The sequence below is a fragment of the Zea mays genome, chromosome 2 (assembly GCF_902167145.1).
Source record: "Zea mays cultivar B73 chromosome 2, Zm-B73-REFERENCE-NAM-5.0, whole genome shotgun sequence".
In the NCBI taxonomy this organism is placed as follows: domain Eukaryota; kingdom Viridiplantae; phylum Streptophyta; class Magnoliopsida; order Poales; family Poaceae; genus Zea; species Zea mays.
In genome coordinates, this window is record NC_050097.1 from 216,281,366 (window position 1) to 216,293,934 (window position 12,569).

Sequence of the window (12,569 nt, forward strand, 5' to 3'; positions counted from 1 at the left end):
TTCGAGAAGCATTTTCAAGATTTAAAATTTTCTCCCCCTGTTTCAAATGCTTTTCCTTTGACTAAACAAAACTCCCCCTTAATGAAATTCTCCTCTTAGTGTTCAAGAGGGTTTTTGAAATTGAAAGAAGATCAAATAGTTTAGATACTAATTTTTGAAAAACTCCTTCTTAAAATATAGATACCAATTGAGATAGAATTTCTTAGAGGAATACTAATTTCAAAGATACTAATTGAAGAACATTTAAAAACTTAAACTTGTTTCGAAAAATTTTGAAATTGGCGTGGGTGGTGTGCGGTGCGGTCCTTTTGCTTTGGGCTAATACTCTCTCCCCCTTTGGCATTAATCGCCAAAAATGGAGTCTTTAGAGCCCTTATTAAATTCTCTCCCCCTTTGGCAAACAATATATGAGTGAAGAATTATACCAATGTGGAGAGCGATGCGGAGTGACGGCGAAGGGTAAATAGTACCGGTAGAGTGGAGTGGAAGCCTTTTCTTCGCCGAAGACTCCATTTCCCTTTCAATCTATGACTTGGCATAAGAATTTACTTGAAAACACATTAGTCATAGCACATGAAAGAGATATGATCAAAAGTACATAAATGAGCTATGTGTGCAAAGTATCAATCAAAATTCCGAGAATCAAGAATGTTTAGCTCATTCCTAAGTTTGGTAAAAGTTTTCTCATCTAGTGGTTTTGTAAAGATATCGGCTAATTGTTCTTTGGTACTAACATAAGCAATCTTGATATCCCCCCATTGTTGGTGATCCCTCAAAAAGTGATATCGAATGGCTATGTGCCTAGTGCGGCTGTGCTCAACGGGATTATCCGCCATGCGGATTGCACTCTCATTATCACATAGGAGAGGGACTTTGGTTAATTTTTAGCCATAGTCCCTAAGGGTTTGCCTCATCCAAAGTAATTGCGCGCAATAATGGCCTGCGGCAATATACTCGGCTTCGGTGGTAGAAAGAGCTACTGAATTTTGTTTCTTTGAAGCCCAAGACACCAGGGATCTTCCCAAGAACTGACAAGTCCCTGATGTGCTCTTTCTATCAATTTTACACCCTGCTCAATCAGCATCTGAATATCCTATTAAATAAAAAGTGGATACTTTGGAAAACCAAAGACCAAACTTAGGTGTATGAACTAAATATCTCAAGATTCTTTTCACGGCCCTGAGGTGAACTTCCTTAGGATCGGCTTGAAATCTTGCACACATGCATACGGAAAGCATAATGTCCGGTCGAGATGCACATAAATAGAGTAAAGATCCTATCATCGACTGATATACCTTTTGATCTACGGATTTACCTCCCGTGTCGAGGTCGAGATGCCCATTGGTTCCCATGGGTGTCTTGATGGGCTTGGCATCCTTCATTCCAAACTTGGTGAGTATGTCTTGAATGTACTTAGTTTGGCTGATGAAGGTGCTCTTTTGGAGTTGCTTTACTTGAAATCCTAAGAAATACTTCAACTCCCCCATCATTGACATCTCGAATTTTTGAACCATGATCCTACTAAACTCTTCACATGTAGATTTGTTAGTAGACCCAAATATGATATCATCAACATAAATTTGGCATACAAACAAATCATTTGCAATAGTTTTAGTAAAGAGTGTAGGATCGGCTTTGCTGACTTTGAAGCCATTAGTGATAAGGAAATCTCTTAGGCATTCATACCATGCTCTTGGGGCTTGCTTGAGCACATAAAGCGCCTTAGAGAGTTTATACAAATGGTTAGGGTACTCACTATCTTCAAAGCCGGGAGGTTGCTCAATACAGACCTCCTCTTTGATTGGTCCATTGAGGAAGGCACTTTTCACGTCCATTTGATAAAGCTTAAAGCCATGGTAAGTAGCATCTCCCCCTTGATTATTGTCCTCCTCTTGAGGTGACTTCTCTTGATCTTCATTTTAATCATCTTGAGCTTGATCCTCATCTTGAGTTGGTGGAGATGCTTGCATGGAAGATGATGGTTGATCTTGTGCTTGTGTGGGCTCTTTAGATTCCTTAGGACACACATCCCTAATGGACATGTTCCTTAGCGCGACGCATGGAGCCTCTTCATCATCTAGCTCATCAAGATCAACTTGCTCTACTTGAGAGCCATTAGTCTCATCAAACACAATGTCACAAGAGACCTCAACTAAACTAGTGGATTTGTTGAAGACTTGAAAGTCGCCTAGAGGGGGGGTGAATAGGCAAATCTAAAATTTATAAAGTTTAAGCACAACTACAAGCCGGGGTTAGCGTTAGAAATATAATCAAGTCTGAAAGAGAGGGTGAAAAAAAGTCACAAGCGAATAAGAGCGGATGACACGGTGATTTGTTTTACTGAGGTTCAGTTCTTGCAAACCTACTCCCCGTTGAGGTGGTCACAAAGACCGGGTCTCTTTCAACCCTTTCCCTCTCTCAAACGGTCACCTAGACCGAGTGAGCTTTTCTCTTCAATCAAACGGACACTTAGTCCACTACAAGGACCACCACAACTTGGTGTCTCTTGCTTTGATTACAAGTGAGTTGAGAACAAGAAAGGAGGAAGAAGAAAAGTGATCCAAGCGCAAGAGCTCAAAAGAACACGGCAAAACTCTCTCTTCTAGTCACTATTGCTTTGAGTGGAATTGGAACTTTGAGAGATTTTGATTCACTCTATTTGTGTCTTGTATTGAATGCACTAGCTCTTGTATTGAATGTGTTGGCTGAAAACTTGGATGCCTTGAAGTGTTGGTGGTTTGGGGGTATTTATAGCCCCAACCACTAAAGTGGCCGTTGGAGAAGGCTGCTGTCGAAGGGCGCACCGGACAGTCCGGTGCGCCACCGGACACTATCCGGTGCGCCAGCCACGTCAGCCAACCGTTAGGGTTCGACCGTTGGAGCTTCTGACATGTGGGCCACCGGACAGTCTGGTGGTGCACCGGACAGGTCATGTTCACTGTCCGGTGCGCCATTTGGCGCCTGCTCTGACTCTACGCGCGCAGTCGACACTGTTCACTATTCACTGTTCACTTTTGCAGACGACTGTTGGCGCTGTAGCCGTTACTCCGCTTGGTACACCGGACAGTCCGGTGAATTATAGCGGAGGGCAATTCCAGAAACCCGAAGGTGACAAGTTCGGAGTGATTCTCCCTGGTGCACCAGACACTATCCGGTAGCACACCGGACAGTCCGGTGCGCCAGACCAGGGCATCCTTCGGTTGTCTTTTGCTCTTTTTATTTGAACCCTTTCTTGGACTTTTTATTGGTTTGTGTTGAACCTTTGGCACCTGTAGAACTTATAATCTAGAGCAAACTAGTCAGTCCAAATATTTGTGTTGGGCAATTCAACCACCAAAATCATTTAGGAAAAGGTGTAAGTCTATTTCCCTTTCAATCTCCCCCTTTTTGGTGATTGATGCCAACACAAACCAAAGCAAATATGTAAGTGCAGTAATTGAACTAGTTTGCATAAGGTAAGTGCAAAGGTTACTTGGAATTAAACCAATATACATTTCATAAGATATGCATGGATGTTTTCTTCTATTTTAACATTTTGGACCATGCTTGCACCACATGTTTTGTTTTTGCAAACTCTTTTGGAAATTCTTTTCAAAGTCTTTTTGCAAATAGTCAAAGGTAAATGAATAAGATTTCGAGAAGCATTTTCAAGATTTGAAATTTTTTCCCCCTGTTTCAAATGATTTTCCTTTGACTAAACAAAACTCCCCCTCTATGAAATTCTCCTCTTAGTGTTCAAGAGGGTTTTAGATATGAATTTTGAAAGAGGTCATACCAATTTGAAACTATATCAAAAATAAGATATCAATTGAAAAATTTCTTTAATACAAATTGAAAGACTACAAATTTTTGAAATTGGTGGTGGTGCGGTCCTTTTGCTTTGGGCTAATACTTTCTCCCCCTTTGGCATGAATCGCCAAAAACGGATACTTGTGAGTGAAATATAAGCCCTTTTTTAAACTTTCTCCCCCTTTGGTAAATAATATAGGAGTGAAGATTATACCAAATTGGAGAGCGGTGTGGAGCGACGACGAAGGATGAATAATTCGATGGAGTGGAGTGGAAGCCTTGTCTTCGCCGAAGACTCGATTTCCCTTTCAATCTATGACTTAGCATGAAATACACTTGAAAAACACCTTAGTCATAGCACATGAAAGAGATGATCAAAGGTATATAAATGAGCTATGTGTGCAAAGTATCAATCAAAGTTCCTAGAATCAAGAATGTTTAGCTCATGCCTAAGTTTGGTAAAAGTTTTCTCATCTAGTGGTTTGGTAAAGATATCGGCTAATTGTTCTTTGGTGCTAACATATGCAATCTCGATATCCCCCCGTTGTTGGTGATCCCTCAAAAAGTGATACCGAATGGCTATGTGCTTAGTGCGGCTGTGCTCAACGGGATTATCCACCATGCGGATTGCACTCTCATTATCACATAGGAGAGGGACTTTGGTTAATTTGTAACCATAGTCCCTAAGGGTTTGCCTCATTCAAAGCAATTGCGCGCAACAATGGCCTGCGACAATGTACTCGTCTTCGGTGGTTGAAAGCGCCACTGAGTTTTGTTTCTTTGAAGCCCAAGACACCAGAGATCTTCCCAAGAACTGGCAAGTCCCTGATGTGCTCTTTCTATCAATTTTACACCCTGCCCAATCAACATCTGAATATCCAATTAAATCAAAAGTGGATCCCTTGGGGTACCAAAGGCCAAACTTAGGAGTATGAACTAAATATCTCAAGATTCGTTTTACGGCCCTAAGGTGAACTTTCTTAGGATCGGCTTGGAATCTTGCACACATGCATACGGAAAGCATAATATCCGGTCGAGATGCACATAAATAAAGTAGAGATCCTATCATCGACCGGTATACCTTTTTATCTACGGATTTACCTCCCGTGTCGAGGTTGAGATGCCCATTAGTTCCCATGGGTGTCTTGATGGGCTTGGCATCCTTCATCCCAAATTTGGTGAGTATGTCTTGAATGTACTTAGTTTGGCTGATGAAGGTGCCCTCTTGGAGTTGCTTGACTTGAAATCCCAAGAAATACTTCAACTCCCCCATCATAGACATCTCGAATTTTTGTACCATGATCCTACTAAACTCTTCACAAGTAGATTTGTTAGTAGACCCAAATATAATATCATCAACATAAATTTGGCATACAAACAAATCATTTGCAATTGTTTTAGTAAAGAGAGTAGGATCGACTTTTCCGACTTTGAAGCCATTAGCGATAAGAAAATCCCTTAGGCATTCATACCATGCTCTTGGGGCTTGCTTGAGCCCATAAAGCGCCTTAGCGAGTTTATAGACATGATTAGGGTACTCACTATACCTCCTCCTTGATCGGTCCATTGAGGAAGGCACTCTTCACGTCCATTTGATAGAGCTTAAAGCCATTGTAAGTAGCATAGGCAAGTAATATGCGAATTGACTCAAGCCTAGCTACGGGTGCATAGGTTTCACCGAAATCCAAACCTTCGACTTGTGAATATCCCTTGGCCACAAGTCAGGTTTTGTTCCTTGTCACCACACCATGCTCATCTTGCTTGTTGCGGAAGACCTATTTGGTTCCTACAACATTTTAGTTAGGACGTGGAACAAGATGCCATACCTCATTCCTCGTGAAATTGTTGAGTTCCTCTTGCATCGCCAACACCCAATCCGAATCTCTTAATGCGTCTTCCACCCTGTATGGCTCAATAGAAGACACAAAAGAGTAATGTTCACAAAAATGAGCAACACGAGATCGAGTGGTTACCCCCTTTTGAATATCGCCGAGTATAGTGTTCACGGGGTGATCTCGTTGTATTGCTTGGTGGACTCTTGGGTGAGGCGGTCTTGGACCCTCATCATCTTCCTTGTCTTGATCATGGGCATCTCCCCCTTGATCATTGCTCTCCTCTTGAGGTGGCTCATCTTCCTCATTCTCATCATCTTGAGCTTGATCCTCATCTTGGGTTGGTGGAGATGCTTGATTTGAAGATGATGGTTGATCTTGTGCATGTGGAGGCTCTTCGGATTCCATAAGACACACATCCCCAATGGACATGTTCCTTAGCGCGACGCACGGAGTCTCTTCATCATCTAGCTCATCAAGATCAACTTGCTCTACTTGAGAGCCGTTAGTCTCATCAAACACAATGTCACAAGAAACTTCAACTAGTCCAGTGGACTTGTTAAAGACTCTATATGCCCTTGTGTTTGAGTCATAACCAAGTAAAAAGCCTTCTACAGCCTTAGGAGCAAATTTAGATTTTCTACCTCTTTTAACAAGAATAAAGCATTTGCTACCAAAGACTCTAAAATATAAAACATTGGGCTTTTTACCGGTTAGGAGTTCATAGGATGTCTTCTTGAGGATTCGGTGAAGGTAGAGGCGGTTGATGGCGTAGCAAGCGGTGTTGACTGCTTCCGCCCAAAACCGGTCCGAAGTCTTGTACTCATCAAGCATGGTCATCGCCATGTCAAGTAGAGTTCTATTCTTCCTCTCCACTACACCATTTTGTTGTGGCATGTAGGGAGAAGAGAACTCATGCTTGATGCCCTCATCCTCAAGAAAGCCTTCAATTTGTGAGTTCTTGAACTCCGCCCCATTGTCGCTTCTAATCTTTTTGATCCTTAAGCCGAACTCATTTTGAGCTCGTCTCAAGAATCCCTTTAAGGTCTCTTGGGTTTGTGATTTTTCCTGCAAAAAGAATACTCAAGTGAAGCGAGAATAATCATCCACAATTACAAGACAATACTTACTCCCGCTGATGCTTATGTAAGCTATCGGGCCGAATAGGTCCATGTGGAGTAGCTCAAGCGGCCTATCGGTCGTCATAATGTTCTTGTGTGGATGGTGAACACCAACTTGCTTCCCTGCTTGGCACGCGCTACAAATCCTATCTTTCTCAAAATGAACATTTGTTAGTCCCAAAATGTGCTCTCCCTTTAGAAGCTTGTGAAGATTCTTCATTCCAACATGGGCTAGTCGGCGGTGCCAGAGCCAACCCATGTTAGTCTTAGCAATTAAGCAAGTGTCGAGTTCAGCTCTATTAAAATCAAGTAAGTATAGCTGACCCTCTAACACTCCCTTAAATGCTACTGAATCATCACTTCTTCTAAAGACAGTAACACCTATATCCGTAAAAAGACAATTGTAGCCCATTTTGCATAATTGAGAAACTGAAAGCAAGTTGTAATCTAAAGAATCTACAAGAAAAACATTGGAAATGGAATGGTCAGGTGATATAGCAATTTTACCAAGTCCTTTGACCAAACCTTGATTTCCATCCCCGAATGTGATAGCTCTTTGGGGATCATGGTTTTTCTCGTAGGAGGAGAACATCCTTTTCTCCCCAGTCATGTGGTTTGTGCACCCGCTATCAATTATCCAACTTGAGCCCCCGGATGCATAAACCTACAAAACAATTTTATGCCTTGTTCTTAGGTACCCAAATGGTCTTGGGTCCTTTGACATTAGAAACAAGCACCTTGGGTACCCAAACACAAGTCTTTGACCCCTTGTGTTTGCCCCAACATATTTGGCAACTACTTTGCCTGATTTGTTAGTGAGCACATAAGAAGCATCAAAAGTCTTAAATGAGATATTAGGTTCATTTGATGATATAGGAGATTTCTTTTTAGGCAATTTAACATGGGTTGATTTCCTAGAGCTAGATGCCTCACTCTTATACATAAAAGCTTGATGAGATCCAGAGTGAGACTTCCTAGAATGAATTCTCCTAATTTTGTGTTCGGGATAACCGGCAGGGTATAAAATGTAACCCTCGTTATCCTAAACCATGGGAGCTTTGCCCTTAACAAAGTTAGATAGTTTCTTAGGGGCATTAAGCTTGACATTGTCTCCGTGTTGGAAGTCAATGCCATCCTTAATGCCTGGGTGTCTCCCACTATAGAGCATGCTTCTAGCAAATTTAAAATTTTCATTTTCTAAGTCATGCTCATTAATCTTAGCACTAAGTTGAGCTATGTGATCATTTTGTTGTTTAATTAAAGCTAGGTGATCATGAATAGCATCAACATTAATATCTCTACATCTAGTACAAATAGTAACATGCTCAATGGTAGATGTAGACAGTTTGCAAACAATTAATTCATCAATATTAGCATGTAACATGACATTTTCATTTCTAAGATTGGAAATAACATTATTGAAAACATTTAAATCTTTAGCCTTTGCAATTAATTTTTCATTCTCAATTTTAAGGCTAGAGAGAGAAGCATTCAATTTGACAATCTTAGCAATCAAGCAATAATTATCATTTCTTAGACTAAAAATTGAATCATCACAAATATCTAACTTCTCAACCTTAGCAATTAATTTGGCATTTTCATTTCTAAGGTTTGAGATAACATCATGACAAGTGCTTAGCTCACTAGTCAATTTTTCACACTTTTCTACTTCATGAGCATAAGCATTTTTAACCTTAACATGCTTCTTATTTTCTTTAATTAGGAAGTCCTCTTGGCTATCCAAGAGTTCATCCTTCTCATGAATGGCTCCTATTAGTTCATTTAATTTTTCCTTTTGTTGCATGTTGAGGTTGGCAAAAAGAGCAAGCAAATTATCTTCATCATCACTAGAGTTCTCCTCATCACTAGATGTTGCATATTTAGTGGAGGCTCTAGATTTTACCTTCTTTTTGCCGTCCCTTGCCATGAGGCACTTGTGGCCAACGTTGGGGAAGAGAAGACCCTTGTTGACGACGATGTTTGCGGCGTCCTCGTCGGAGAAGGAGTCAGTGCAGCTCTCATCGGAGTCCCACTCCCGACAAACATGGGCATCGCCGCCCTTCTTCTTGTAATACTTCTTCTTCTCCTTCCTTCTTCCATTCTTGTCGTCGCCTCTGTCACTATCACTTGATAATGGACATTTAGCAATGAAATGACCGGGCTTACCACACTTGTAGCAAACTTTCTTGGAGCGGGTCTTGTAGTCCTTCCCCCTCCATTGCTTAAGGATTTGGCGGAAGCTCTTGATGATGAGCGCCATTTCCTCGTTGTCGAGCTTGGAGGCGTCGATGGGGAGTCTACTTGATGTAGACTCTTCTTTCTTCTCCTCCGTCGCCTTGAATGCGACAGGTTGCATCTCGGGTGTGGAGGAGGCGCCTTGCTCGATGATTTTCTTGGAGCCTTTGATCATTAATTCAAAGCTCACAAATTTTCCTATAACCTCCTCGGGAGACATTAACTTGTATCTAGGATCACCACGAGTTAATTGAACTTGTGTAGGATTAAGAAAAACGAGTGATCTTAGAATAACCTTGACCATTTCATGGTCATCCCATTTGGTGCTCCCGAGGTTGCGCACTTGGTTCACCAAGGTCTTGAGCCGGTTGTACATGACTTGTGGCTCCTCCCCTTGATGAAGCATGAAGCGACCGAGCTCCCCCTCGATCATTTCTCGCTTGGTGATCTTGGTCACCTCGTCTCCTTCGTGCGTGGTCTTTAGTACGTCCCAAATCTCTTTGGCACTCTTCAACCCTTGCACCTTATTATACTCCTCTCGACTTAGAGAGGCGAGGAGTATAGTGGTGGCTTGAGAGTTAAAATGCCAGATTTGGGCTACCTCGTCTGAGTCATAGCCTTCATCCCCTACGGATGGTTCCTACGCACAAAATTCAACAATGTCCCAAATACTAGCATGGAGTGAGGTTAGATGGTGCCTCATTTTATCACTCCACATACAATAATCTTCACCGTCAAAAACCGGCGGTTTGCTTAGTGGGACGGAAAGTAAAGGAGTGTGTTTGGAAATGCGAGGATAGCATAAGGGGATCTTACTAAATTTCTTGCACTCATGGCGCTTAGAAGTGACGGACGGTGTGTCGGAGCTGGAGGTGGAAGGCGACAAAGAATCGGTCTCGTAGTAGACCACTTTCTTCATTTTCTTCTTCTTGTCGCCACTCCGGTGCGACTTGACACGGGGAGGTGATTCCTCCCTCTTCTTGTTGCCGGACTCCCTCGATGGAGCTTTCCCGTGGCTTGTGGCGGGCTTCTCGCCGGTCACCATCTCCTTCTTGGCGTGAGCTCCCGATATCACTTCGAGCGGTTAGGCTCTTAATGAAGTACCAGGCTCTAATACCAATTGAAAGTCGCCTAGAGGGGGTGAATAGGCAAATCTGAAATTTATAAAGTTTAAGCACAACTACAAGACAAGGTTAGCGTTAGAAATATAATCGAGTCCGAAAGAGAGGGCGAAAACAAATCACAAGCGAATAAGAGCAGATGACATGGTGATTTGTTTTACCGAGGTTCGGTTCTTGCAAACCTACTCCCCGTTGAGGTGGTCACAAAGACCGGGTCTCTTTCAACCCTTTCCCTCTCTCAAACGGTCACCTAGATCGAGTGAGCTTTTCTCTTCAATCAAACGGACACTTAGGGCCCGTTTGGCACAGCTCCAGCTCCTGATTCTAAGCCAGGATCTTGAGGAGCCGTGTCAAACGGGTATTTTTTTAAACTGATTCTCGTGTGGAGCCGAAAGATTGGGAGTCGTTTTTGTGAAGAAATGTGGGATCTAAAAAAACCTGCTCCACCCTCCTTTAAAACAGCTCCTCAACCAACCAAATATGGACCTCCCCTTAAAGTTTGATCAAAATTATAAGCAATTGACATTGGACAAAAACATAACGAGCCAATTTATGGATTAAACATTTAAGACCATTTTATGCACTACTATGATGGGAATATTTTATATGTTATCGTTTCATAACTTTTTTCCGTATATGCATCCTACTTATTGGTTTGTAACAAAGTTGAACTGCAAAGGGTAAAACAGACAATCGCCACAGACCACCAACTCTCAGCAGACAAGAATCAGTTTACTTGCCAAACAGTTTTAAAAATAATTCTGATTCTCTAGAAGAATCAGGAGGATCAGCTCCTCACGAGGATCAGGATCTGGAGCTAAAGAAGCAGGAGCTGGAGCTTTGCCAAACGGGCCCTTAGTCCACTACAAGGACCACCACAACTTGGTGTCTCTTGCTTTGATTACAAGTGAGTTGAGAACAAGAAAGGAGGAGGAAGAAAAGCGATCCAAGCGCAAGAGCTCAAAAGAACACGACAAAACTCTCTCTTCTAGTCATTATTGCTTTGAGTGGAATTGGGACTTGGAGAGATTTCGATTCACTCTATTTGTGTCTTGTATTGAATGCACTAGCTCTTGTATTAAATGTGTTGGCTGAAAACTTGGATGCCTTGAAGTGTTGGTGGTTTGGGGGTATTTATAGCCCCAACCACCAAAGTGGCCGTTGGGGAAGGCTGCTATCGAAGGGCGCACCAGACACTGTCCGGTGCGCCAGCCACGTCACCCAACCGTTAGGGTTCGACCGTTGGAGCTTTTGACATGTGGGCCACCGGATAGTCTGGTGGTGCACCGGACAGGTCATGTTCACTGTCTGGTGTGCCATCTAGCGCCTGCTCTGACTCTGTGCGTGCAGTCGGCACTGTTCACTGATCACTGTTCACTTTTGCAGATGACCTTTGGCACTGTAGCCGTTACTCCGCTTGGCACACCGGACAGTCCAGTGAATTATAGCGGAGGGCAATTCCAGAAACCCGAAGGTGACAAGTTCGGAGTGATTCTCCCTGGTGCACCGGACACTGTCCGGTGCGCCAGACCAGGGTAGCCTTCGGTTGGTTTTGCTCCTTTCCTTTTTGAACCCTATCTTGGACTTTTTATTGGTTTGTGTTGAACCTTTAGCACCTGTAGAACTTATAATCTAGAGCAAACTAGTTAGTCCAATTATTTGTGTTGAGCAATTCAACCACCAAAATCATTTAGGAAAAGGTTTGACCTTATTTCCCTTTCAATTTTAAGTCCTTTGGTACCTCATGTTATTCCTTTTCGGGTATATATGGGTCTTTATCCCTTTAGGGCTTGTTCATTTCAGCATTAATCCATGTGGATTATGGTATTAAGTCGGTTTAATTACAAGTCAAAATGCATCCTAGTCCATTCCAATACAGTCCAATCCACATGGAATTGGAATAACCGAACAAAGCCTTATAGGTGTTATCAAACTTTGGTGTTCAACAGACTTCGTTTCTTCTAGAAAGGTTCCATCAGGGAACTATAATCTCAACTAGAAGATATTCTCTCTTAATAGGAGAGTGATCATTCATCAGAAATGCATTATTCGGTATGAGATTTATATGTTGCATATTTATAATTCAATAATGTGAGTCTTCCTAGGATCTCATGATGGAACTTCAAAATCCTTTTAACTACATATTTAAATCATGCCATTTTTCAGATGTATTACATAGCAGAACAATGTTTATTCAACACATATGTGGGATGGGTTTCTCACAAGACCACTTAAACCATCGCATTCACCATACATTATTTTAATAGTGCCCATAAATGTCCAAACTTCAAGCTCGTGACTTTCACTTTGCGATTCTTGGTTCATCCTCGATTGCATTTATCAGTGACCCGATAAGAGAGCTTCAAGCACTCATGTCTAGGACTTTGTATTGGATCCAGATGTAACTTAGAGAGACAATATAGGTGTCGACACATTTGTCTCCCACATTTAATCATGATCTTCGTCATTTC